The sequence below is a fragment of the Diospyros lotus genome, chromosome 2 (genome assembly GCF_014633365.1).
Source record: "Diospyros lotus cultivar Yz01 chromosome 2, ASM1463336v1, whole genome shotgun sequence".
Lineage (NCBI taxonomy): Eukaryota > Viridiplantae > Streptophyta > Magnoliopsida > Ericales > Ebenaceae > Diospyros > Diospyros lotus.
This window is the reverse complement of record NC_068339.1, coordinates 40,044,361-40,070,042: the sequence shown is the minus strand read 5'-3', so window position 1 is coordinate 40,070,042 and position 25,682 is coordinate 40,044,361. Positions and strand designations below refer to the sequence as shown.

The following is a 25,682-nucleotide window of genomic DNA, read 5'->3' as shown; positions in this document are numbered from 1 at the left end:
TTTTTAGAGGGAAAAAGTGTTTGTAAATTATTCTACTTTAATATATTATTATATAAAGAAAGATAAGATTTTATATAAATGGACGATTTTCTGTGACTTAATTAATAGTTTAAGTTATTTATTTATATTTCTCGAAAATAATATTTATTTTTGATTGATTCAGGGATTAATTGATGACAAAATATGACAAAAAATATTTATTTTTGATTAATTAATAGTATTGAAAAATCCATGCAAATTTAATAAATTGAATTGTTAGTTAATGAAAATGTAGTCAAAAGGAAAGGCTTCAATGACACTGTAATACCCAATGTTTAATATTAAAGTATTTTCGAAATTTACAGAGTCAAATTTTGTATTTATTATAGTTTCGGGCCTAAGTGTAATATTCAAAACACAATCAAAGGATGAGGGACTATGTCTAGCAAGCCAATGAAGGTAAAATTATCCAAATAAGCAACATTTGATAGAATCAAGAGATTCGCGAAGGTTTGAAGTCAAAAACATGCGATTAGGGGCATTCGGGCAAAAGTGTAAATTTTGTAAACTACCTGAGAGAGGTCGAAATGACGAATTTTCAAGAAATTCTTGAGGAAAATGAATAGTTTAGAACTTTTAGGCAGTAGTGGAAGTGTTAGAAAATGTAAGGGTGCCATGGATATGGAGAAAATGCAATTAGAAGTTTCATGGGGGCAAAACTGTAAAATTAGAAAATGGCATGGAGCCCCAAATCAGGAAGGCCACCCGGAGACTCTAGGGTAGTCTCTAGGCGATGATGAGGTCAATGGAGGTTGCCATTGGCCAAAAAATGGCAAGATGTGATTGGTTTTAATGGTGGATGGGATTTTCGATTTGGCCGAATCTTTCGAGGGTTGTAGCTCGTGATTTGGGGCTGTTCGATTGGTTAGGAGGCTAGATCTAGGGTTAAGGGGATAAGAACAATCGATTTGTGGTGAAAATTTGGGTCGAGATCGGGTATAAATAGACAACCAAGGCCGAGGGTTTTTCAAAGAAATCGAGAGAAATTAAGGGCGTTTTGGCTTCAATCGAGGCTCACGAATATGGGAGTTTTGTTCCTTGGGTTGTGGGGATTGTTTCTGGAGCATTCGGAGTCGATTGGTGTAGAAATAGAGGGGTTTTAGAGCTTCGGCCGGAAAATCGGGCTCGTCGGCGTCGCGACCTGCAACTGGCTTTTAAAGCCTTTTCTGGCGGCCTTTTCTGAGTTTTGAAGGCACCACTGTGGTCGCCTCGACGAGATCTTTCAAGACCTATAGTCATTTGGAGCATCGGAGATTACCAGAGTCGGAGAAGAAGGCTGGAGAAGGCAACCGGAGCTGGCCGCGCGTGGGCTTCACTCGCCGAACCCCTAAGTGGCACATGAGGTAGGATTTTTCTTTGAAATTAATTTTTTAATTTTGGTAAAATTATTTAAGGAATTTTCATGGAAAAATATTTGGTGAAATTTGATGTTAGGTATTTTTTATGAATTTTCGAATGTAAGAAAAGTTTAAATATGAAGAAAATTTGAGGAAAAATATAAATATTGATTTCTAAGTTCCTAATGGTGAATAGGAGACGATTGGTGTGTTGAAAAGAAGGATTGTGCGTTTTTCAAGACACGACACGCTTTTCGAGGCAAAAATTAAACTTTTTCGAATTGAGGTGAGTGGTTAGATTCTAGGTTTACCTTGTCTTGAATGTGTGTTGGAGTGTGTAGTGGGTTCTAGCGAGCGGTTTTACCCTCCCAAGCTTAAGGTACACATGATGGGACCAGTTCTAGTGAGCGGTTATACCCTCCAGAACTTGGGTTGTTTACAAAGACGTTTCACTTATGTACATTATGGCATCATTTGCATACTGAACATGTGGTATATTTCATCAACTGTTTTTACTTACAAACGAGTCGGTGCATGGCGTGTAATTTTCATATCATCGGGGTGTCAATTTTTGTGTCGTTGTTGGGTCCGTATGGGATGGGATGGGGTCTTCTTGAGAATGGGATAAGGTTAATTCTGATGAATGAGTGACACGGTAGGGCACTCGAGGGATTAAGTATGTCACAGCAAGGTCAACCCCCAACGGTATGTGGAATGGATTTTCCACGGGAGGTTGAGTATGTCAGGGAGATTTCTCAAGGTAAACATTTTTGCATGTTGTTGTTTGTCTGTATATGCCATGCTTGCATGTCTTTCATGCATTGTGTAAACTGTTTCATGCCATCACTTAGATGTTTTATCATCTAACCTAGGTTATGCCTGTGGAACATTCAACGTTCCAGCCAAGGACTGCTACGAGGTCGAGGACATGGCCGGTGGGGCCAACGGTGTTTAGTTGATAATCATTGTACCATTTTGGAGGTGTCAGTATTTATTTTGGTATATGTATGAACGGTTGTATGACAATGCTGTATCATTTGATAGTTTGTAATACATATTTCGGTGTGGGAACACCTTGTAAGGAACTCGTGTTAGGTCACGACATTTTGATAATATTTAATCCGCTGCGTTATTTTATGTCTCATTTAATTTTAAGTTTATTGACCATGTTAGTTAAACGAGCAAGACTGGGGTTCTCGGGATTTTTACCTGCATGTGAAGATTGCTCTTGAAATCACCGCAGGCGCCGACCATTTTATACGACAAGTGTTTCATCTGCATGTGAAGATTGTTCTCATGGCGCCGCGTGTGATAAACTTGGAAAAAAAAAGATTCTCGAGGATTCCCTTATAGTGATACGCCTGTGTAAAGTGGGGTGTTACAATTGGTATCAGAACACTAGGTTAAAACCCTAGGATGGTTAGGCTAGGTTATTGAACTTAGCCTGGTTAGAATTATTAACTTAGAATAAGGTTATAAATTCTAAGTGACATATGGAAGTTTTAGGAAACACATGTTCGAGGTTTTTGAGAAAACAGTTGTGTGTTATTAGCAAGGCATGGTGGATCAAGTGCTATTGTCACACTGGACGAATAGGATTGAGGCTCGTGGAAACCCGCAAGATGAAGATATGGTTGAGTTTCTGAATGCAATGGAGGAAATTATTGACGATGTACCTCCAAGTTATCAACAACTGATAGATCTGGCGGAGTACCAAATCGACTTTCTTATCAATCAGATGGAGGGAGAGTGGAAGACTTTTGCTCAGTGGTTATGGCAAGACTGGGAATATGAGTCCCTACACGAATTCTGTACAAGGATGCGGGGTGAACATAAGGAGCTGGACGGGGAAGCCATGGATGAGGAAGATCAAGAGGAAGGCGCTACAAATCCCGAAGATGAGGTCATCGATATTAGTTCCGATGAGGAATCTCAGGAGTCTCAGGATGATGGCGAAGGACCCCCGGTGGCATCTAATAGTGACGGGGACCACAAGGAGTCGTGGATCTGGAGGCCAAAGGACTACTGAACAAGGCCGAAGAGATAACTGAAGGAAGAAGAAATATATAAAATATAATAAGATGTTATGTGTATTTCATTTTTAGTTGTGCTAAGTTGTTATGTTTTGTGGGATACTGTTAATAAATAAAATTGTCCCTCTTGTAAAGAAATGATCTTGTCTTGTGCATAACTCATTTCCGTGATTCACTTCAAATGGTGAATAAACGAAGACTCCGAGATGCAACTCACGATGGAAATGGGAGAAGAGAGGAAAATAATCCCGGAGATCAGGGTGATCGCGGGAATCACTCAAGAGGAAACAGAAGATATGTCGGGGATTAAAGCTCCAGTGAGGACCGATTCGAGCGAATGGACCGATTTTTAGAGAACATACTGACATACGTGAGTCGAGAGAAGCCTACTTGGCACACGACCACAACACTGGAACAGTAGTGACACTTGATGTAACACCCCGTCCCATCGAAGGGCGTGTCACTATGCTGGGGTCCATCATACATACATAATCCCTTTGCATTATACCTTTCTCATACATCAAATACCATATGACAAAGAGAAACCCCCCAGCAAATCATTAAAAATGCGGAAGCGACAATCGAAACCTGATATGATACATACCTGAATTCACCTTATTTTATATATCATAAAGAAGTCGTACCATATATTACATCATATCTTTAACAGCCTTAATACATGAAGAATCCATAATATTCTAACAAGGCTAATCATATGAAACCTCAAATACATAGCCATTTCTCAATAAATCAAATATTGGAATCTCCTGTAGAATCCATTGGCCACGCCATCACGTGCCGTCATATCCCAACCTGCTCCTTGCCCTAACTGCAAGTCTCAACTGGAACGTTGAATGTTCTAGGGGCATAACTCATTAGAAGATGAAACTTCTAGTGAGGGTCCAAAAACATATATATGAATGCATGATACAATGACATGAACAACATTTGCGCCCTTTAATGTAACTTCCCAGGCCCACCAGCCCGGCTAGGAATCCTAGGCAAATCCCGAACCTCTGCAGGATAAGTCTAACGTTATTCTCTCAATGCCCTAAGGGAATTACAGCTACACTCTGGGGGCGACATCCCATTCCCATGCACAAATATCAATATGACAATAATATCGTGCAATGCAAATATCATGACTTTCCATGCAATATGACAAATGAATATTGCATTCATAAATAACATGCATGTAAACAATCATATCATAAATATAAGTTCTTGTGAGAATACCACTTACCTTTACCCAAAGATCAAGACACCTCGAAAAGCATGTACCGCCCCTGGATCGACCTAATTTCGCCAAAATCCGACCAGAAAACAAGCTTTTGATGCTTCCAAAATCCGACTGAAAGCTTGGTCGGAAATCATCAAATTTCGACCACCTCGTGCCCTATTGTCAACCCAAACCCGACCCAAAGGCATCCTCGACCCATTTGGCTCCATTCCCCATGGTCGGTAGGCGCTAGTCGGCGACCAGAATTGGCTGGTCGGCCATGGCAGCCATGCTCCATCCTTAAAGTTTGGAAAATTGCACTTTAACCCCTATATTTTCTCATTTTGCATTTTGGACCTTTCCTTTAAACCCCTAAGCTTTCCAATAGTTCCATTATGATCCTCAAGTCCTAATCCATCTTTTTAACCCCTGAAGATTTTAAAACAACCTCGTTTTGGTCTCCCTCTAGCAATTTTCAAAAACTACACTTAGACCCGAATCTCCATTTTGGCCTCAAACCCTCTCGTTTCTTTCTGAAACCTCTGAAGGGTTGTTCCTCATGAAAAATCGAAGCCCCTTCAAGCTTCCGTTGACTTTCAAAAAGTCTCCTATAAAGATTTGGTTTTGCAGCCTAATTGGCAGCTGCCTCTTTAGCTGTACCGAAAACTATTCCCGATCTCATTTCTTTTGGCACCATAAATCCTATCTCAGGGTGCTCGTCAATTCCACGTCATTTTCCTTTGGTATCTCGGCTCCAGGGCACTCCCGACAGTCGATTCGATCATCTATACAGTAATAAATTACCGTTATACCCTTCATTTATCCTTAAATTTCATTTTTGCCCCAAGATAAATTATGCTCGAGTCCTTTAGAATTTCTCGAGTATTGCACTTGAGACCCCCTATGTTCAAAGGAAGGATTGACGATGATCCTAACTCAGCCGAGTATTGGCTCGAGTAGACAGAGAAGTTACTTCAACACCTCCAATGCAGTGAAGAGGAGAAAGTGGGGTGCGTAACCTACACGTTGGAGGAAGAAGCAGGTCAGTGGTGGGAATCTACTGAGCGTTTGATGATAAGGTCTCAACAAAAACATGAGGAACAAGATGAGGATGCACTAGTGTATACTTGGGCAGGATTCAAGGAAGAGTTTAACGCCAAGTACTTTCCCAAGAGTTGGAATGAAGACAGAATTTGGGAGTTTATGAGGCTCAAGCAGACTGACGAGATGTCTGTGAATCAATACGACAACTTATTCACTCAATTGGTTAAATACGTGCCTATGTATGAAACTGACGAGAGTCAGAAGGCACAGGAGTTTATTTCGAGATTGCAAGTAAGTCTTCAACAAGTATTAAGCGGGTGGGATGTTGATCCCTACAAAGAAGCGTTGCATTAAGCTCTAACCATTGAGAGAAACCTGACGCGGGTGAAAATAATTAAGACTGAAAAAGAGAGCAAGGGCAGTAAGCCGGGCAATTTAACGGCTCAATCTAAGGACAAAAGGAAGTGCCCTCGATGCAAGAAGAAACACCTTGGGAAAAGATGTATCGTAAAATGCCATGAATGTGGCGAGAAAGGCCACATTGGAAGAAACTACCCGAAGATCAAAGGAATGCCCCAAGTTAGGTATCAGGGAAAGGTGGTGTGCTACAAAAGATGGAGTCGCCAAGTGGAGGAGCACCGAATGTTCTTCCTGGCTGGGTGTACAATCTGACTTGTGAGGATGCTGAGGCCGATCCTGCAGTTATTGAAGGTACACTGTTCTTTTCAAATATTCAAGTTCATGCTTTAATAGATCCAGGTGCTATGCATTCGTTCGTTTCACATGCATCAGTAGAACGTCTAAAGCTAGAATCTAGGAAGTTGTGTTACCAAATGATAATAGCTACGCCTATGGGTTCAACCCTAGAGATAGCAGTAGGATGCCAGTGATGCATTCTCGATATGGGAGGGGAAAGTTTCAAGATAAACTTAGCAATATTAGATATACAAGATTTCGACATGATCATAGGAATGGATTTCCTATTGATACAAGGGGCTAAGGTGGATTGCAAGAATAAGACAGTGAGCTTACATAAACTTAGCGGAGAATGGATTTCGTTTCTAGGTTAGAATAGTAAGGGTAAGAGAAAGCATGGCGTGACTTTGCAAGCATTGCAATCAGCCAAACCTGAGTCAAGTAAGAAGAATCTCGAGTTGGAATCAGTAAGGGTCGTGAATGAGTACCCTGAGGTCTTTCCTGAGGATTTTCCAGGATTACCTCATCCTAGAGAGATTGAATTCTCAATAGATCTTATACCAAGTACGCAACCTATATCCATACCTCCGTATAAGATGACCCCAACTGAGATAAGAGAATTAAGGGAGCAATTGCAGGGCTTAACCGACAAAGGATTTATCGGACCGAGTGTATTGCCTTGGGGAGCTCCGATACTGTTCGTTAAGAAGAAAGATGGTACCTTGTGGATGTGTACCGACTATCGGCAGTTGAATAAGGTAACTATAAAGAACAAGTACCCGCTGCCTAGGATTGAAGAACTGTTTGACCAACTTCAAGGAGCTAGGGTATTTTCTAAGATAGACCTTCAGTCAGGGTACTATCAGATAAAGATCAAACCGGAAGATGTATCCAAGACTGCTTTCCGATCGCGATATGGTCACTACAAGTATTTAGTGATGCCGTTTGGATTGACCAATGCACCAGCTGCATTCATGGACTTGATGAATCGAACTTTTAGACCTTACTTGGACAAGTTCGTGATAGTGTTCATAGATGATATCCTGATATACTTCGCTAGTGAGAGGGAACACGAGGAACATTTGAGGATAGTTATGAAAACCCTAAAGCACCACCAGTTGTATGCCAAGTTTTCAAAATGTGAATTTTGGCTTACTCAGGTAGCTTTTCTTGGACACATAATTTCTGCAGAGGGTATAGCAGTCGATCCAGCAAAAATAGAAGCAGTTCAAAAATGGCAGGCACCTAAGACCGTCGGAGAAATTCAAAGTTTTCTTGGACTAGCCGGATACTACAGAAGATTTGTAGAAGGATTCTCGAAGATATCCGCTCCACTTACCCGATTGACGCAAAAGGAAGTCAAATTCGAATGGGACGAAAAGTGTGAGCAAAGCTTTCAAGAACTTAAGGCGCGATTGACTACGACACTGATTCTAGCATTGCCAACAAAGTCAGGAAAGTATGTGGTGTATAATGATGCTTCTGGAATAGGTTTGGGATGTGTTCTAATGCAAGACGAGAAGGTAATTGCTTACGGATCTCGACAATTAAAGAGGCACGAGCAGAACTACCCAACTCACGATTTGGAGCTAGCAGCAATAATATACGCTTTAAAGTTATGGAGACATTATTTATATGGAGCACAGTTTGAGATTTTTACAGATCACAAAAGTCTAAAGTATATGTTCTCTCAAAAGGAGCTAAATATGCGACAAGGAAGATAGATGGAATACATGAAAGATTATGACTGTACCATCTCCTACCATCCAGGGAAGGCAAATGTAGTTGCAGATGCTCTTAGCCGAAGAAGTTCAGAAATTGTGGCCAGCATGATGATTAAGGAATGGAACATGATAGAGGAATTTAGTCATTTGACGGTAAGTGTCAAGCCTAAACCAATCAAGGGATATCTGGCAAATCTAACAACCCAACCTGATGTGGTGAATCAAATCAGGATAGCTCTTCAGACAAACACAAAAAGAAGTCAGTGGATAGATAAGAGTGATCAAGTAAAAGCACCTGAATTCAGTTATCGAGATGGAATACTTCAGTTCCAATGAAGGACATACGTGCCAAGAGATCAAGACCTAAGGCAAGTTATCTTAGGTGAAGCTCATCGAGCTAGGTACATGGTACATACGGGGTCCAAAAAGATGTACAAGTACCTTAGGGAAATTTATTGGTGGCCTGGAATGAAAACAATTGTGGCATAGTACGTGGCGCAATGCGATACCTGTTAACGTATAAAAATTGAGCATTAGCGACCAGGAGGAATGTTGCAACCTTTCGATATTCTTGAGTGGAAGTGGGACCACATCACTATGGACTTTGTGACCAATCTGCCTCAAAGTCCCAAAGGAAACGATGCTATTTGGGTAATAGTGGATCGATTGACCATATCGGCACATTTCTTGCCTATTAAGATAGGGCAACCAACTCATGTTTTAGCTCAGCTATACATTGAGGAAATAGTACGACTACATGGAATCCCTGCAAGTATAGTGTCAGATCGAGACCCATGATTTATGTCAAGATTTTGGGAAAGTTTCCATAAGTGTATGGGAACACAATTAAAGCTTAGCACAACTTATCACCCTCAAACCGATGGACAGTCTGAGCGAACAATTCAGACACTCGAGGACATGTTGAGGGCATGCATTTTGGATTTCTCAGGAAGTTGGGAGAAACATCTACCACTGGTGGAATTTGCCTATAATAACGGGCACCACAGTAGCATTGGAATGGCCCCTTACGAGGAATTGTACCGGCGAAAATGCAGAACACCACTCTACTGGGTAGAAATTGGAGAAGTAGGATTAATTGGACCCAAAATTGTTTAAACTGCTACTGAAAAGATCAAGAAAATTCAGGAGAAAATGAGGACAAGTCAAAGTCGCCAGAAATCATACGCGGATCAGCGAAGACGAAATTTGGAATTTTCAATCGGTGATAAGGTATATTTAAAAGTCTCTCTGTTTAAATCAATGATTCAAGGAAAAAGAAAAGGAAAATTAAGCCCAAGATATATAGGATCCTATGAAATTTTGGAGAAAATTGGGTTAGTAGCTTACAGAATAGCCTTACCTATGGCATTATCAAATATCCATAACGTGTTTCACGTGTCTCAATTACGGAAACATGAGCCAGATCCTACTCAAGTACTTCGAAGCGAGACAATCGAGATACGAAACGATCTAACTTACCCTGAAGAGCCAGTGCAAATCTTAGATCTAAGAGACCAAGTCTAAAGAAATAAGGTTATCCTATTGGTAAAAGTATTATGGAGCAATCATGATGAGGAAGAAGCTATGTGGGAACGTGAAGAAGAGATGAAAATTTCTTATCTGCATTTATTTAGTGTTGTAAGTTGGTAATTTCGAGGACGAAATTTCTTTTTAGAGTAGGAGGATGTAATACCCAATGTTTAATATTAAAGTATTTTTGAAATTTACGGAGTCAAATTTGGTATTTATTATAGTTTCGAGCCTATGTGTAATATTCAAAACACAATCGGAGAGGATTATGTCTAGCAAGCCAACGAAGGTAAAATTATCCAAATGAGCAACATTTGATAGAATCAAGAGATTCGCGAAGATTTGAAGTCAAAAACACGTGATTATAAAGTGTAAATTTTACAAACTACCCGATGGAGCTTGAAATGACGAATTTTCAAGAAATTCTTGAGGGAAATGAATAGTTTAGAACTTTTGGACAGCAGTGGAAGTGTTAGAAAATGTAGGGGTGCCATGGATAGGGAGAAAATGCAATTAGAAGTTTTTTGGGGGCAAAACTGTAAAATTACAAAATGGCATGGTGTGAATCCGACCGGCCGCCTGTGGCAGCCGGAAGCCGTCTCTGAGGCGTTGGGAAGGTCGCCCGGAGACTCTAGGGTAGTCTCCAAGCGATGATGAGGTCGATGGAGGCTGCCATTGGCCGAAAAATGGCAAGATGTGAACGGTTTTAATGGTGAATGGGATTTTTGATTTGACCGAATCTTTCGAGGGTTGTAGCTCGTGATTTGGGGCTGTTCGATTGGTTAGGAGGCTAGATCTAGGGTTAAGGGGATAAGAACAATCGATTTGCAGTGGAAATTTGGGTCGAGATTGGGTATAAATAAACAACCAATGCCGAAGGTTTTTCAAAGAAATCGAGAGAAATTAAGAGCGTTTTGGCTTGAATCGAGGCTCACGAACAAGGGGTTTCGTTCCTTGGGTTGTGGGGATTGTTTCTGGAGCATTCGGAGTCGATTGGTGTAGAAATAGAGGGGTTTTAGAGCTTCAGCCGGAAAATCGAGCTCGTCGGCGCCGCGACCTGCAATTGGCTTTTAAAGCCTTTTCCAGTGACTTACTTGTGCATTTGGTATTAATCTCGCTTCCAGCACACTTCAATCAATTTAAGGTCAGTTACAATTGCCAGAAGGAGAAATGGTCTCTAAATGAGCTCATTTCCTATTGTGTGCAAGAGGAAAAAAGGTTGTAGCATGATAGAACTGAAAGTGCTCACTTGGCAAGCACCTCTAAAGATAAGGGCAAGAAAGGAAAGACCAGATATGAAGCTGCTTCTACGAGTCCAGCACAAAAGAAACAACAGCAAGACAATAAGGGTTGTTTCTTTTGCAATAAACCTGGACATGTGAAGAAGGATTGTACCAAATATCACGCTTGGCGTGCAAAGAAAGGTTCAATTCTTACTTTGGTCTGTTCTGAGGTTAATTTAGTTTCAGTACCTAGAAACGCTTGGTGGTTAGATTCTGGTACTACTACTCACATAAGTGTTTCTATGCAGGGTTGCCTGAGCTATCAAAACCCAAATGATGGTGAAAGATACATCTTTGTGGGTGATGGCAAATTGGTGGAAGTTGATGTAATAGGTACTTTTAGGTTATTGTTAGCAACTAGTTATTATTTGGATTTGAAAGACGCTTTTGTTGTACCGTCTTTTAAATGGGATTTAGTTTCTGTTTCTTTATTGGAAAAATCTAGATATTATTGCTCTTTTGGAAACAATCAGTTTAGTCTTTCATTAAATTCAAATGTTATTGGTACTGGTTCATTATGTGCATATGATAACCTATATTTGCCTAATATTGTTGCGTCATATCATGAAACCTTGCATGTGGAATCTTGGGGTACTAAACGCAAATTAAACAAAGAAAATTCAATGTCGTTATGGCACAAGCGATTAGGTCATATCTCAAAAGCTAGAATTGGGAGACTTGTGTCTGATGGCATTTTGGATTCCCTTGACTTCACAGACTTTGATGTCTGTATTGATTACATTAAGGGAAAACAAATCAAAACTAAGAGATTAGGTGCCAATAGAACTTCAGAGGTCTTAGAATTGATTCATACAAATATTTGTAAACCATTCCCTACGGCTTCTTGGAATGGTCAGCAATATTTTATCTCATTCATGGATGATTACTCACGTTATGGGTACTTATATCTCATTCATGAGAAATCTCAGTCTTTAGACGTGTTCAAAGCTTTTAAAGCTAAAGTTGAGAATCAACTCAACAAAAGGATTAAAATCGTTAGGTCTGACCGTGGTGGTGAGTACTATGGCAGATATGACGGTTCAGGCGAACAACGTCCAAGACTATTTGCTAAATTCCTAGAGGAATGTGGAATCGTTCCACAATACACTATGCTAAGATCTCCTAGCAAGAATGGTGTAGCTAAAAGACGAAACAGAACTCTTAAGGATATGGTGAGTATGATTAGTCATTCTACCTTACCAAAATCACTCTAGGAGAAGCACTAAAGACTGTAGCTTATATTCTAAATAGAGTTCCAACTAAAGCAGTTGCCGAAACACCTTATGAGCTTTGGACAGGCAAAAAGCCTAGTTTAAAGTATTTTCACATTTGGGGATATTCAGTTGAGGCAAGGCCTTATAGGCCACATGAAAAGAAATTGGACTCCAAAACAGTAAGCGGCTACTTTCATCCACACAACCGTTTATATTTCAAAACAAATTAATGTCCACAAGAGAGGTCACTTTGGCGACATAATGTTTCAATTAATTTATTTCAATATATGTATATAAGCAAACCAATATTGGAATTTAAAATTGCACAAAAATAATTACTGAGTTAGGACTGGACCTAGTCGGGTTAACCTGTCCCGGATCTTGCACCAGTCTACCCAATCCCTTGTTTCCTTTAAATCAGTTTTTTTTTTTTAAATCAAACTGTTATTTGGTGGAAAATTAATGAAATAAAAAAAACTGTTTTAAATTCATTTATTAAAAATAATGTTTGGAAACCCTAGGGGATGAACCCCTAGGGATACAGACTGCCATGACGCCATAGCCTGGAGGCTGCGGCTAATTCCTTTTCTTTTTTTTTTTTTAATGTAGCGGCCATTGGCCGCGGCTTTAATTTCTTTAATAAAGTTCCTTAATAACGCGGCCACTGGCCGCGACTTTGATTTCCTTAATGCTGCGGCCAAATGGCCGCGGCTATTCTTTACCAATGCAGTCATCACTGAATGTAAAGATATTTATTTTTTTTGAAAAAAACTGAATGGATGAAAAACTTAAAGATGATAATATTAACAGTAAATCATGAATTATAAATAATACGATTCTTAATGATTTAACATGAAAATCACTCTGATACCACTTGTAGAATTATTATCCAAATTCTAAGAACATTCATGTTAAATCACTAAGAATAAAATAAACAATAAACAGAAACGTACCTGTATCCATTGTGATGATTGATCAAAACGGGTCTTTTGATCTTCCAATTGATTCATAATTTCTTAGAATTTTTATGTTGATAGGGATGCAGAGAAAAAAAACTTCTTAATCAATTGAGGACCATAACCCCTTTATATACAACTGCTAAAAGCAGTTAACAACTTCTAATATTTCCAATTGGCCCCTCATCAATTTAGAAATATAACTTATGTCTCTACACATTAATTCCATGATAGTTTAATACCCAATAGCCCAAAAATAAACTTTATAGATCGCTTTTAAATGGCTAAACTTTAAGATAGCATTACACATTTAAAAAATACATTTGTGGCCCTATATATTGAATCATTTATTTTCAACAAATTGGACTCTTTGCTCTTGGTGATGCCCATTTTTCTTTATAAGTGTCATAATTGACATAACACAACCATCTCGATTTTCAGAAACAGAACAGCACACGATCAAAAAAGAATTAAGCAAATGTTTCCAAGGTTGTCCATGCCATTGCAGTACAATTGCAGCATATGCCAACTGATTCAACAGTAAAAGTTGCTCAAGGGACAGGTAGGAGATAGAGGTGCAAATGAGCTAAGCCATTTGGGCTCGGCTCGGTGTTCAACTCGATAAAAGATCGTTTGAGTTCATTTGTTAAGGTAAACGAGACAAGTTAAGCATAACTTTGAAACTCGATTTGTAAATGAGCTGAGTTTGAACTTAGTAAAGTTCGACTTGTTAGCTCGCGAGTTGGCTCGAATAGAAGCTCATGAGATAGCTCAATTATAGGTTCGTGAGTTGTCTCGAATAGAGGCTCGTGAGCACCTTGTTAGTTGATATTGGTAAAAATTATTAATTTTTATGTTGTTATATATAGGATAACGCCATTGAGATTCTTCTGTCACATGAAACAAAACAGGGTATGTAATTCTTAGAAGCTTTTGATCTATGTTGGTATTTTGTAGGTTGATATATGTGATTTAATATATAATTATGATTACTGATTAATATTACAATTTCAAATTACAGATTGATATTTGGAGCAACTAATTTGAAGTTGAATTGAAAATATCTTTATTGTACTATAATTTTGATTATGTTTGTATTTTAAAAATAATTAGACAAGTAATTTGATTATCTTCTTGTACGATAAATGATATTATGCTTATTATAATTTGTGAAATTATTATTACTTAATTATCATGTTGATGTTATATTTGTTGATTATCAAGTTGGGTTCATTTAGATATATTTTTTAATTATCAGATTGATATTTATTTTTATTATACATCAATTTATTAGGTTTTTTTAAATAAAACTTTGATAAATTACAGCCCGAACTCGAGCTCAGGTTGCACTCACTCGAGCCTAAGCTCGAGCTTGAGCTTGGCTTGTTAATCAAATTGACGAGCTGAGCCTAGATTGAGCTCGGGCTATGCTAATCGAGCTCGAGCCAAGCCTACAAGCTTGACTCGAACTCGAGCTCGAGGTTGAGCCTGAGATAAAATTTGTCGAGTTGAGCTAAGCGAAGCTCAGCTTGACTCGGCTCATTTGCACCCTTAGTAGGACAATATATAAATCCAGGGAAGTTGAGCGTCCAGTGAAGTTCAAAGGGAACATTCATTGTTAGATAGAGATTTCTATGAGAGGGAGTGCTATTGACAATATGCAATTCGGGAAACACAATCCAGACAGAGTCGGCTCAACTAATTTAGGGTCTTATTTGAAAAAAATTGTCAAGTCTTTTCAAAAGTATTAATTGTTTTATAAAAAAATAAATAATACATCTTTTTAAAAAAGAATTCCATCATTTAATTAAATTAAAAAAATTAAAGTTCAATCAACTATAATATATGATAATTTTTAACTAAAATATAATATTCAAGAGATCAAAAGAAGCCAAACAACCTATTACAATAAACAAATAAAAAAAAACTATTTTTTTTTTTAAACTCTAAGAAGGTCAGTGCAAGTTAAGTAAAAAGCTATCCATTCTTGATTCTTTTATAAAAAGAAACAAAACAAAGCATTAAATTGATAACATTAAAATATAAAATCACCAATAATGAGCAAATTTTCATTTCACAAACATGTGTTGAACTATGTTTAGGTTTTTGTAAAATCAATTTTTCTTGTCTTTCGAGATAATCAAATTTATCTAATAAATCATGTTCGAAGGATAATATAACTAATCCATTCAATCTTTCTTGCGACGTAGTTGACTTCAAATAAGACTTTATCAACTTCAATTTTGAAAAACTCCTTTCTGAATAATCCATTGAAATTGGAATTGTGAACAATATTTTATAAACAATATATGCATTTGAAAAATAATCAACTCTTTTGATGTAATGAAGAATTTCCATTGGACTATTTTTTTTCTCGTGAAATTTTTCTTTTTTAAAACTCTTAATTCTAAAAATAAATCTAAATCATCTATATCATATTTAAGAACTTTTCAAGATCAAAACAATATTATACTTAGAAAAACCAACTAACCAACCCTTATATAAAAAGCTTTAACTTAGAAAAAAATAATATACTTACATATTTAGCCTCTAACTCTAGACACGACCAACCGTGTTTGGAATGCCAATGTCAAAGATGCCAAGTCTTTATATATCCTATTGGAGCATCAAAGTTAGCTTCACGAACAACGTGATGACGCATTGTACTCCTCGAAACATTTCTAGATTCTCATTTTCGTTTTGCACAAGAGTTGGCATTCTTCTGTGTTCGTTCCTTTAAAAATTAACAATTCACTAATAAATATATATTTTCATTAATAAGAAAGAGAAATCCTGAAAAATAGTTATAAGCATTACCATAAAAATAGGATTTGTCTAAAGATCACAAAGGTAATCCCAATCCTCTTGGCTTACTTCCTCATGGCACTTACTCTTGGCCTTAATTGGATCTTCCTCTCCTCCAATTTTTTTGAAGTAAGCATGTAGCTTATATTTGTGGCATCTCCAAGCTCGTTGCATTTGCCTACTGATGACCTTTTGGAGATTCTTATCCTCAATGTTGATATCAAAAATAGTCTATAAAATAAAAGAAATCATATAATGTTTGGAATAAGAAGACATATAAATATACAAAGTAAAAGTAATAAAATTATGATTTACTAATTACAAGAAGTTTATGACGAAGCGGTGCCCTAACTGTCAAAGGTACATGCCTCCACTCCTTATACCGAAAGCTGTAATTGTTACGTACAATGTACCCAATTTCATTATTAAACGTCTTTGCATTGTCACAAACTTGCCTAAGAGTAAAATTGAACTCCACAGTCAATCTTCCCTTAGCATGTTTCTTCACCTTCCCTTAGCATTGATACAAAGATTAACTCGTGACTAGTTAACTAAGCAAAAAATGTCTATGTTGTTATCAGATTATCGTTAGTAGGGATTTCAATCTTGTAATTATTGACTGCTATTATAAATGAAAATCATTTTTAATTGAAGATCAAAAGATCCTTTGCATTAGCAATTCCATGTATTTAACCATCTAAAATTCATGACTACAGAACTAGCCCAATATTGAAGATCCTCATCGTATTACCAATTGATAACATAAACAAAAAAAAAATACCATAAAACTAAAGTTCAACAGTTGCAAATTCCATAAATAGTAACATAATAAAATATATCATAATATTAAATAGTAACATAACAAAATATATTTAAAATTGATCCTAAAATTAGCTCAGATTAACCAATAAGATGGGAAGAGTTCCAGAGCTTCACCGCTTTGTCTTTGTTCCTATAAGAACTTTTTATGAGATTAATGGTAACGTGTATTTGTTAAGGTTTAGTTTTAGGGATTTTAAAAATTAGCAGATGAGCAGATAGTTGAAGCTTCTATATTCAAATGCAAAGGCAAGAAGGATCAAGGGAGTTGAAGCTTCATGTCAAACAAGTTAACTTAATATATTTCCAGCATTTGACATTGAATATAATTCTGCTCTCCAATTTGTTTACTGCATAACAATGTCTTTTGGAACTAGAAAAAGTATTTTTTATTATTTTCATAAGACTTAAAGTTAAAAATAGTTTTTGTTAACAGTTTAGCAAAAGGGTAGTCTTAAGATTATTTAGTTTTGGAACTGGAAAATAGTTACCAAAAACATAACTGAACGAGTACATAGTTTTCTCTACATGCATACAAGTGCAAAAGTATCCACAATAACAATGATACTTCATTTTTACTGATAGTGTTAAATTCCCGATGGAAATGCAAGACACACAAGAACACCATTTCAAATTGGATGGTTTAACAAAAATGAAGCAATTAATGGCAAAATAAAACATTAGTTGCACAAATACATGAGTTTTTATATTAGGGACAAGTCAATGCTTTTATCAAATCAAATCCCACAAGAAATTAAAAAGGTATATGATACTATGATACTTAAAAACTTCAAGATCAAAATGTTGTTTACAAACATCAAAGTGAAGGATCTGCATTAGAGATAACAGCGTGATGAATGAAACATTACTGATATAATAATAATAATAATATAACAAAAGCAAGCTAGTCCAGTGCTCCCATAATTACAAAAAAATCCACAAATTTCTCAAAATTAAACGGCGCAAGTATCAAGAGAAAAAGAAGAGTATCTGAAAGAGAGGGGATGTTGGGGGAAGAGCAGGAGAAATGAGAGGAGAAAGCTAGAGACTGGAGAAAAATAGATAGACGATCGGCGATGGAATTGCTAAACAAACAAATCTAATTAATCCTTAATTGAAAATGAACACAATAAAAATAGACTTTTTAGCAAAGAAATGCACATACTTGGACTCAATAGGCGGCGAAAGAACTGAGACAATAACGCATTTACAACTCACGTCGACGGATGGTCAATGGCAACGGGTCTGCGAAGCTGGAGTAAGAGAAACGGAGGCAACAAGTCGGGAAGAGAGAGAGAACCAAACCTTATGGCAGCGACGACGATGACCAGAGGTCGATCTGGAGCTAGTGATGATAACCGACGGCAAATCTCGAGGCGGCAATGACTACCGAAGGCAGAGAAAGATGGGTCGACGATGAGAGTGAGTTCAAAGAGAGAGATAGATAGAAGAGGGGGTGAGTTAGGGTTTAGGTGGAGGGGAGGAGGGGAAGAGGGAAATGGGAATTTGGGGAATTTTAGTGTAGGGATTTAGTTTTAGGTTTATTATTTATATTTGTAAATAAAATAAAAATAAATAAATTATTTTAAATTATAAATATTAAATCGACGTAGTTTTATGATTTAAGTATAAAATCATAAATATGTTGATACCCACACATACATAACATTTGTAATTATGTGTGGGTAAGTTCATAAATAATTACTAACACATGCATAACATTTATTAATATGTGTGGGCCCGAAATATAATTAAAAAAAATGCCACATTAGTTAAAATTTTACCGGGAAAAATTCCACCAACCTCTGAAGTGGAGAAAATTTTATCTGCCAAAATAAGTGTGGATATATCAATTTACCCACACATAATAAATGTGGATAATTTAACAAGTTTGTCTAATTTAATTATCTACACATATTACGATTATGTGTGGGTAAATACCCACGTATAATATGTGTGAATAAATCCCTCAAATTCTTGTAGTGATCACACTGCATTCGCATAATCTCTTCTGCACCATGACTATATCTGACTTAGGCATCGGAGAGCCCGCGTAGGAGAGACCCCTGCATGCCTTCTAATTATCTTCTACCTTGCATATCGGAGGACTGGAAGACTCGAAGCACTTAAAGCCCCTTCCAAAAGACCATTCAGTAGCTCCCTCGAAAGACCTTTCCATGGCTTCAAGCGCTTAAAGATCCTTCCAGAGCCATCTTTCACAGGACCCCTTCAAATGACTTTTTTCGAGCAGACTTTGTACTTCTATCTAACCTTGCCAACTTTTTGTTGAGTTTTCTCAATACAAACAAGTTTTGATTGTCGTTTTACGACAACAACATAAACCTAGCAGTGTAATTTGGAGGTCTACTAGATCTCCCACTCATTAGGACTTTTAGCAGTGATGTTCATTGCCTAGAGAACTACTCATGTCTGCATTCTACTTCATTTTTGTTTCTTTCTTCTAATTCTTTTTTACAATTTAGAAGAAGCTAATTATGTGCTGGAATTGTTTTTTGTTGTGTGTTTTACTCTATTTTTTTTTCTTTCTTCTAATTTGGTTGCAATTTAGAAAAAACAAATGTTTTCATTATATGATTTACTGATTTTTTCTCTCTTCTAATTTCTTTAGCAATAAAAAGGAAATAATTACTTTTCCATAACTTTTTTTGTTGTTTGTTATGCTATAATTCTTTTTCTTTATTGAAATTTCAAAAGAAATTAGCAAAAACTAATTATTTTTCTTTAATTATTCTTTGCAGCATATTCTACTATAATTTTTTTTTCCTCTAATCTCTTTCGCAGTTAGAAGAAACTAATTATTTTTTTACAATAATATTAGTTATTATTATAGGGTTGGTTAGTTGTCATTTATGATTTTATACATCTACATCTACATCTTTATAGGTACATATCAAAAAGAATAGTATATAATATTTTATAAACATTTTGAATAAATATGCACCTCATATGCTTGAGGCTCATGCTTCACCTTGCGCAGAGGTCCTAAGCACTAATTTGCACCTTGGTGCTTCTTCTGCCTTTGACAACTTTGTACTAGACTTAGTGCATTGCATAGAAAAGAAATGAAAGCAATATATAGGGAAAATAAAATGTCTAACTATATATGTATATCAATCGCCCGAGAGACTATGTATTTAGTTGTCTAAAGTGATATGTGCGAGTATTTATCTGCATAAATATTAATTTGAACATCTAACTATTTATTTTATTTTGTTAGTTCGATCACCATTTTTTTTTTCTTTTTTATTCTTTTTTCAAACAAGCGAGCATAAGTGTACAAGTTGTCTTCTTTTACATCAACACTTTTATCTTCAATACCATGAAGCTAACAATAAAAAAGGGGAAGAGATGATGATCTGCAATTTAATAATACTTAAGACAAATACGACCTTTCTAAACCCTCATTAATACACTCTAGCATGAAACATGCCTTTCTCTCTTTTGGCTTCTTACTTCTTACAATTTTATGGTTATTTAGTTGTTAACGGATAAGGGAGTGGCGCCGGCTGCCAGATTGCTGACATCTGAAAGGGGCATGGCCGAAGATGGCGCAAGCAAGTAACTACCGAGAAAGCGGCACCTTGGAGTCAAAAGATTAGAAAAGATAATAAATTAACGCACATTTACAATGCCATTCTGCACATTCACAGACTCCTTAGCTTCACCATATATATAATCAAATGTATCGCGTAATCATTTAAAACACAAATGGCCCATATTAAAACACAAGTGCTTCAGCTTCGCGACAATTAATGTGATAGTTTAGTGATAAAAAATGTTTAAGATTGTGAGTTCCCCCATATTTATGTTCTTAAATTTTTGTGTTTTTTTTTTAGGACTCTATTTTGTGTGGTTGCAAATTTGTCCTAAAAGCTAAGTCAAAAGTATATTTATGTTTTTAAATTTTTTTATTTTTTTTTGTAAAATTTTAAAATTTTCATGATTATAAATATGTTTTAGAATTATACAAAATTATTCATTTAAATATCTAATTACTAAGTGATATGCGTGGCTGACATGATAATTTTTTTTATTGACGTGATGAGTTGTGATGCTTTGTTTACATTAAAATTGATTTGAAAATGCAAGTATAGAGATATAATCAAAATAAAAAAAATTAATTGTCATAAAAAAATAATTAAAATATAAAATTTAAATTGATTCAAAATTAAATTTAGAAATATAATAAAAGCAATAAAAAAAATTTGAATTCGCGAATAAAACGTATATATATGAAGACGTTGGAATTTGGAACAAGAACAAAAAGGAGGCATATCTAGGAAGCCGGCCACGTGCCTCCAAAATTAAGGTTGGCGAGAAATAAAACGTATATATATATATGAAGACGTTGGTATTTGTAATGTAAACAACAACAATACCAGCATAATAAAGCTAGTGTCCTCACTCTCTCTCTCTCTCTCTCTCTCTCTCCATTTAAGAACAAAAGGGCAAACTGACGCTCTCTCTTCAACAGAAACATGTCTGAAATTGAACCCATCATGAATATGAATTTGATCTCTAGTTCAAGCTCCTGTTTATTTGACGAGCAAAGATGGTTGATTCAGATTCGGAAAACCCTAGATGAACAAGTACTGGAAGAAGAGATCGATATCCAAGCCTGCATCTTCAATGTCCCCAAGAAGCTCTTGGCCACTGACCCTTATTCCTATATCCCTCAACACGTCGCCTTAGGCCCTTACCATTACTGGCGATCCGAGCTCTACGAGATGCAGCGCCACAAACTCGCCGCTGCCAAACGAACCCAGAAACAGCTTCCTCAGGATTCCAAATTCCAGCATTTTGTAGACCAGTTGGCCAAGCTCGAGCCCCGAATCCGACGTTGCTACCATCCCTTCCGTCACAGAGTTGTCCAGCGCCGGCGTCCGGTTCTCCCCCACGAACGGCTCCGTCATGTCCGTTGCCTTCAACGCCGCGTCGGCCACGCTCTACCTCCCCGCCGTCCGGCTGGAGGCCAACACGGAGGCCACTCTCCGAAACCTAGTGGCCTGCGAAGCATGCAACGAATCGGGGCCGTTGGTTTTCACCCGATACACCGAACTAATGAACGGGATCATCGACACGGCCGAAGATGCCAGATTACTCAGAGAAAGGGGGATCATTCTAAACCATTTGAAGAGCGACGAAGAGGCTGCCGATCTCTGGAACGGTATGTGCAAATCTGTGAGGTTGACGAGAGTGCCGTTTCTGGACAAAGTGATCGAAGATGTGAACAAGTATTACAAAGGCAGGTGGAAAGTGAAGCTTCGCGGCTTCCTGAAGCTGTATGTGTTTAAGTCATGGAAGTTTCTGACGCTGCTGGGGGCGGTGTTGCTGCTGCTGTTCATGAGCTTACAGGCGTTTTGCTCGGTGTATAGCTGTGCTCGAATGTTTCATATCAAAAGCATTTGATGATGTGGTGGTGATCTCTTGATTTAATTTAATCGGTTCGGAAGACATATATGTTGTAAATCAATTTAATTACTTGAATTGATTTGTTTTTCATTCACCAATTATATGTTGTAAATTTGATTACATATATACAAATATATCAGTGTTTTTAATCACACTAATTATTTGGGTTGCGCTCTGCTTATAATTACCAAGAGAGAGGGGGTTGGACCCTTTGTTTTTCATGAAACCAGATTAATGTTACATATTTGTGCTCAGATTGTTCTTTCTTTTTTTCGCTTTTGTTCTTGGATGTTGTGTTAGTGTCGAACCATGATCACTTTGAATGGACCTGATTTAATCTGAATTCTCAAATGGGTAGACTTGGAAGTTCATATTTTTTATATATTAGAATAAATACAATAGTTCTGGTATTACTTATTAGACACAAGTTTAAATAATTTAATTACTAATTCTCTCCCATAGCATTTGGCATTGAGGGGGTTCAATTTGATTTCAAAGAGCATATTTCTTCTTCTCTTTAGGAAACCCTAGATAGTAGGACGTTTTGCACTGCCACCATCATCGGCCAACGAATCATTGTCACGACATAGTGGTGCCCCACTGCCATTGTCAAGCATCTCTTACTACCCATATCCATCCCAATCAGCCCTTACATCCTTGCAACAAGAAAACCATAGAAACCCTTACCCATAGTAGTTCACTAGTGCCTCTCTCCTCTATTCCTAGTGAGCACATTGCAAGTACCATCTAAAGCCACCATCAACACCATAACCCCCCTATTGACACGTCCTTTTGGTATGACCTGCTCAATAACACATTGAAAATTCTATTCACAACTCGTAAAATTACTCTTCGAAATACACATCTCATTAAATCCTCCAATAATTTTAAAATACCTATTTTAGCCCCCCACCCAACACAATCCACTCTCTTCTCCAATCACCTTAGCTGCTGCTTCATGTCTCTCTTTCTCTCTCGCACCATATACACACATACACAGACAAACACATACATATATATATATATATAGATATATACATGCCATTGCTTGCCTATCCACACACACAGATATATATATATATATATACAAACACACGAAAGCATGGCCGCAGCCATGGCAGCGGTCGGGGAACCCGGGGTTTCTCGACTGGCCTAAGCCAAAGAACGTTGGGTTCTCCGGCTGCGATGTTTTTTTATTTTTTTATTTTTTATTTTAATTAATTTTTTTATAATAAAAAATTAAAAAATAATACAAATAAATAAATTTTAAATATCTACATTTTAAGTAATTATAATTTAACTAATTTTAAATCATCATAATTAGGTGTTGAATTTTTAATACTTAAAAAAAATTAAAATTAGTTAATTTATCTTATTGAATTACTTAAAAAGATACACATATCTAAAAATCCTATCATCATTTAAAATAAATTCTTTTTAAATATATGTATCTTTACCTAATTCAATAAGATAAATTAATTAATTTAAAAAAAATCAATAAGATAAATTAATTAATTTTAAATTTTTTAATTTTAAAAATTCAAAACCTAATTAAGATGATTTAAAATTAAAAATTAGTTAATTTATAATTACTTAAAATACAAATATTCAGAATTTATTTATTTGTAATATTTTTTTTAATTTTTTATTTTATTTTATTATAATAAAACAAATTTAATTAAAATAAAAAAAATAAAACCATCTTCCCTGATTGTTGGCAGTCGAGGAAAGCGAGCAATCGAGGAAAGCTGGTTCTATGACCGCGACCATGCGTGTGTGTGTATATATATATATATATCTGTGTGTGTATTCGAGAAACAAAGACAAAGTGTGTGTGGATGAGCCGCCATTGGCAACCGACCTCGAGGCCATCGCGTAGAGAGAGAGAGAGAGAGAGAGCGTGTGTGTGGCCGACCCAACAATAGCATCTATATATATATATGTGTGTGTGTGTGTGTGTGTGTATTTGTGTGTGTATGTGAATATATGGTGTAGGAGAAAGACACGGGATGGGGACCGACGATCAGGGGTGGTTAGAAGGGAGAGTGGGTTGTGGGTTATGAGGGTAAAATAAGTATTTTAAAATTATTGAAGGATTTAATGGGGGTGCGGGTTGTGAAGAGTAATTCAACGAACTGCGGATAGAATTTTTCAAACACATTCAACTAAAACACCTTTTTTTAGAATATATTTTTACGTTATATTTTGAGAATTTTATTTTTAAAATATTTTTCATAAATTTTCATTCGCTTGATCTTCCATTTTTGTTTTGCCTTTTTTCCAAATTTTCATCTTATATATATGTGTATGTATGTATGTATTTTTTTTTTTTTTACTTCCTTTGATGGATCCTGGTGGCTCCATACGATGGATTAAGTTTTGTAATGCCTCTGATTAAGAGTTGAATTGGAATTAAGTTTTCTATCTTTATCCGTATTTATTATTGCTATAGGATGTGGGATTAAGTTTTCTATAGGATTTTTAAAGCTCACGTGCCGTGTTAGTTGGGACTTCTTCCTTGCTGCAAAAGTCTATTTGAACCCTTTGAAGGTCAGTAAATAGTAAAAAAGGTCAGCATCTGATTAGGCAATAAATTCACTCGATTATGACTGACAACTTGTGCCAAATCTATCCTTTCTTATGATTTAATTAAATATTATCACCAAATGAATTTTAAAAGACTTGTTGACAACACTTATATATATATATATATAACCATATTATATAACAATAACTAAGCAAATGAAATCTAAGCACCACTTATACGTGAAGAACATTAATTGCAATCAGCCAAAGACGAGTCAAAGCCTATCCTCGTGACTATATATTTTAGTATTAAGAGATAATTAGCAAGAGGTTGAGTAGTGAGAGTAATTAGATGTGTAATATATTGGTGTCAATTCGATGAATTACGAATTTGATCCTCACTTTGCGTAAGAATTAAAGATCCAACTTACAATTTATCTCTTCTAGCATAATTAAGAGCGCAAACACTGAATACTGCATAAGAACTATATCCCAAATATTAAGGGATAATTTCTTAGTGTCTACCATAATATTTATTTTTTTTCAAATAGTAAATTACTATTAATCTATAGAAGCCCACTTAGATGTTAAGTTCTATTAATTGCATTAAGGTCTCAATCTCTCTAATTAATTTGCTTAAATGTGGTACCACTATATGCATTTCATTTTACACGTGAAAGTTTAAGTTGAGGCATGCAATTGCATCAACGATGTGATTCCAAGACTTCTATTACAACAAAATTGAGATCTTGAAGGATTTGTATCTATGGATGATTCTATCACCATTTGCATTAATTAATGTAACTAATTGATCAAGTCGTCATCACGTTAGATATATAATTATTTGTGGAGAATCTTATGAGAGTGAGGTCACAACATTCTTAAATTAAAGAACTGGCAAAATACCACAAGAATGTCAAATAACAAAAATTTGAAACATACAAATAACTCAATGACAAATATATATATATATAATAAAAATTTATATTCACACGCCATCTGGTGACCCGAAACCCTCTTTGGG

The 25,682-nt window shown here is 36.3% G+C and overlaps 1 protein-coding gene across 1 annotated transcript in view; it reads left to right on the top strand.

Annotated features, from left to right (window-relative positions):
• The window catches only part of LOC127795309 (putative UPF0481 protein At3g02645), a 91,158-nt gene extending 69,042 nt beyond the window's left edge, over positions 1–22,116 (top strand). Inside the window, exon 2 of the mRNA XM_052326911.1 lies at positions 21,970–22,116. The gene's annotated coding sequence lies outside the window, so the exon portion shown is untranslated. The remainder of the gene's footprint in view (positions 1–21,969) is intronic.
• The last annotated feature ends 3,566 nt before the right edge of the window (positions 22,117–25,682 follow it).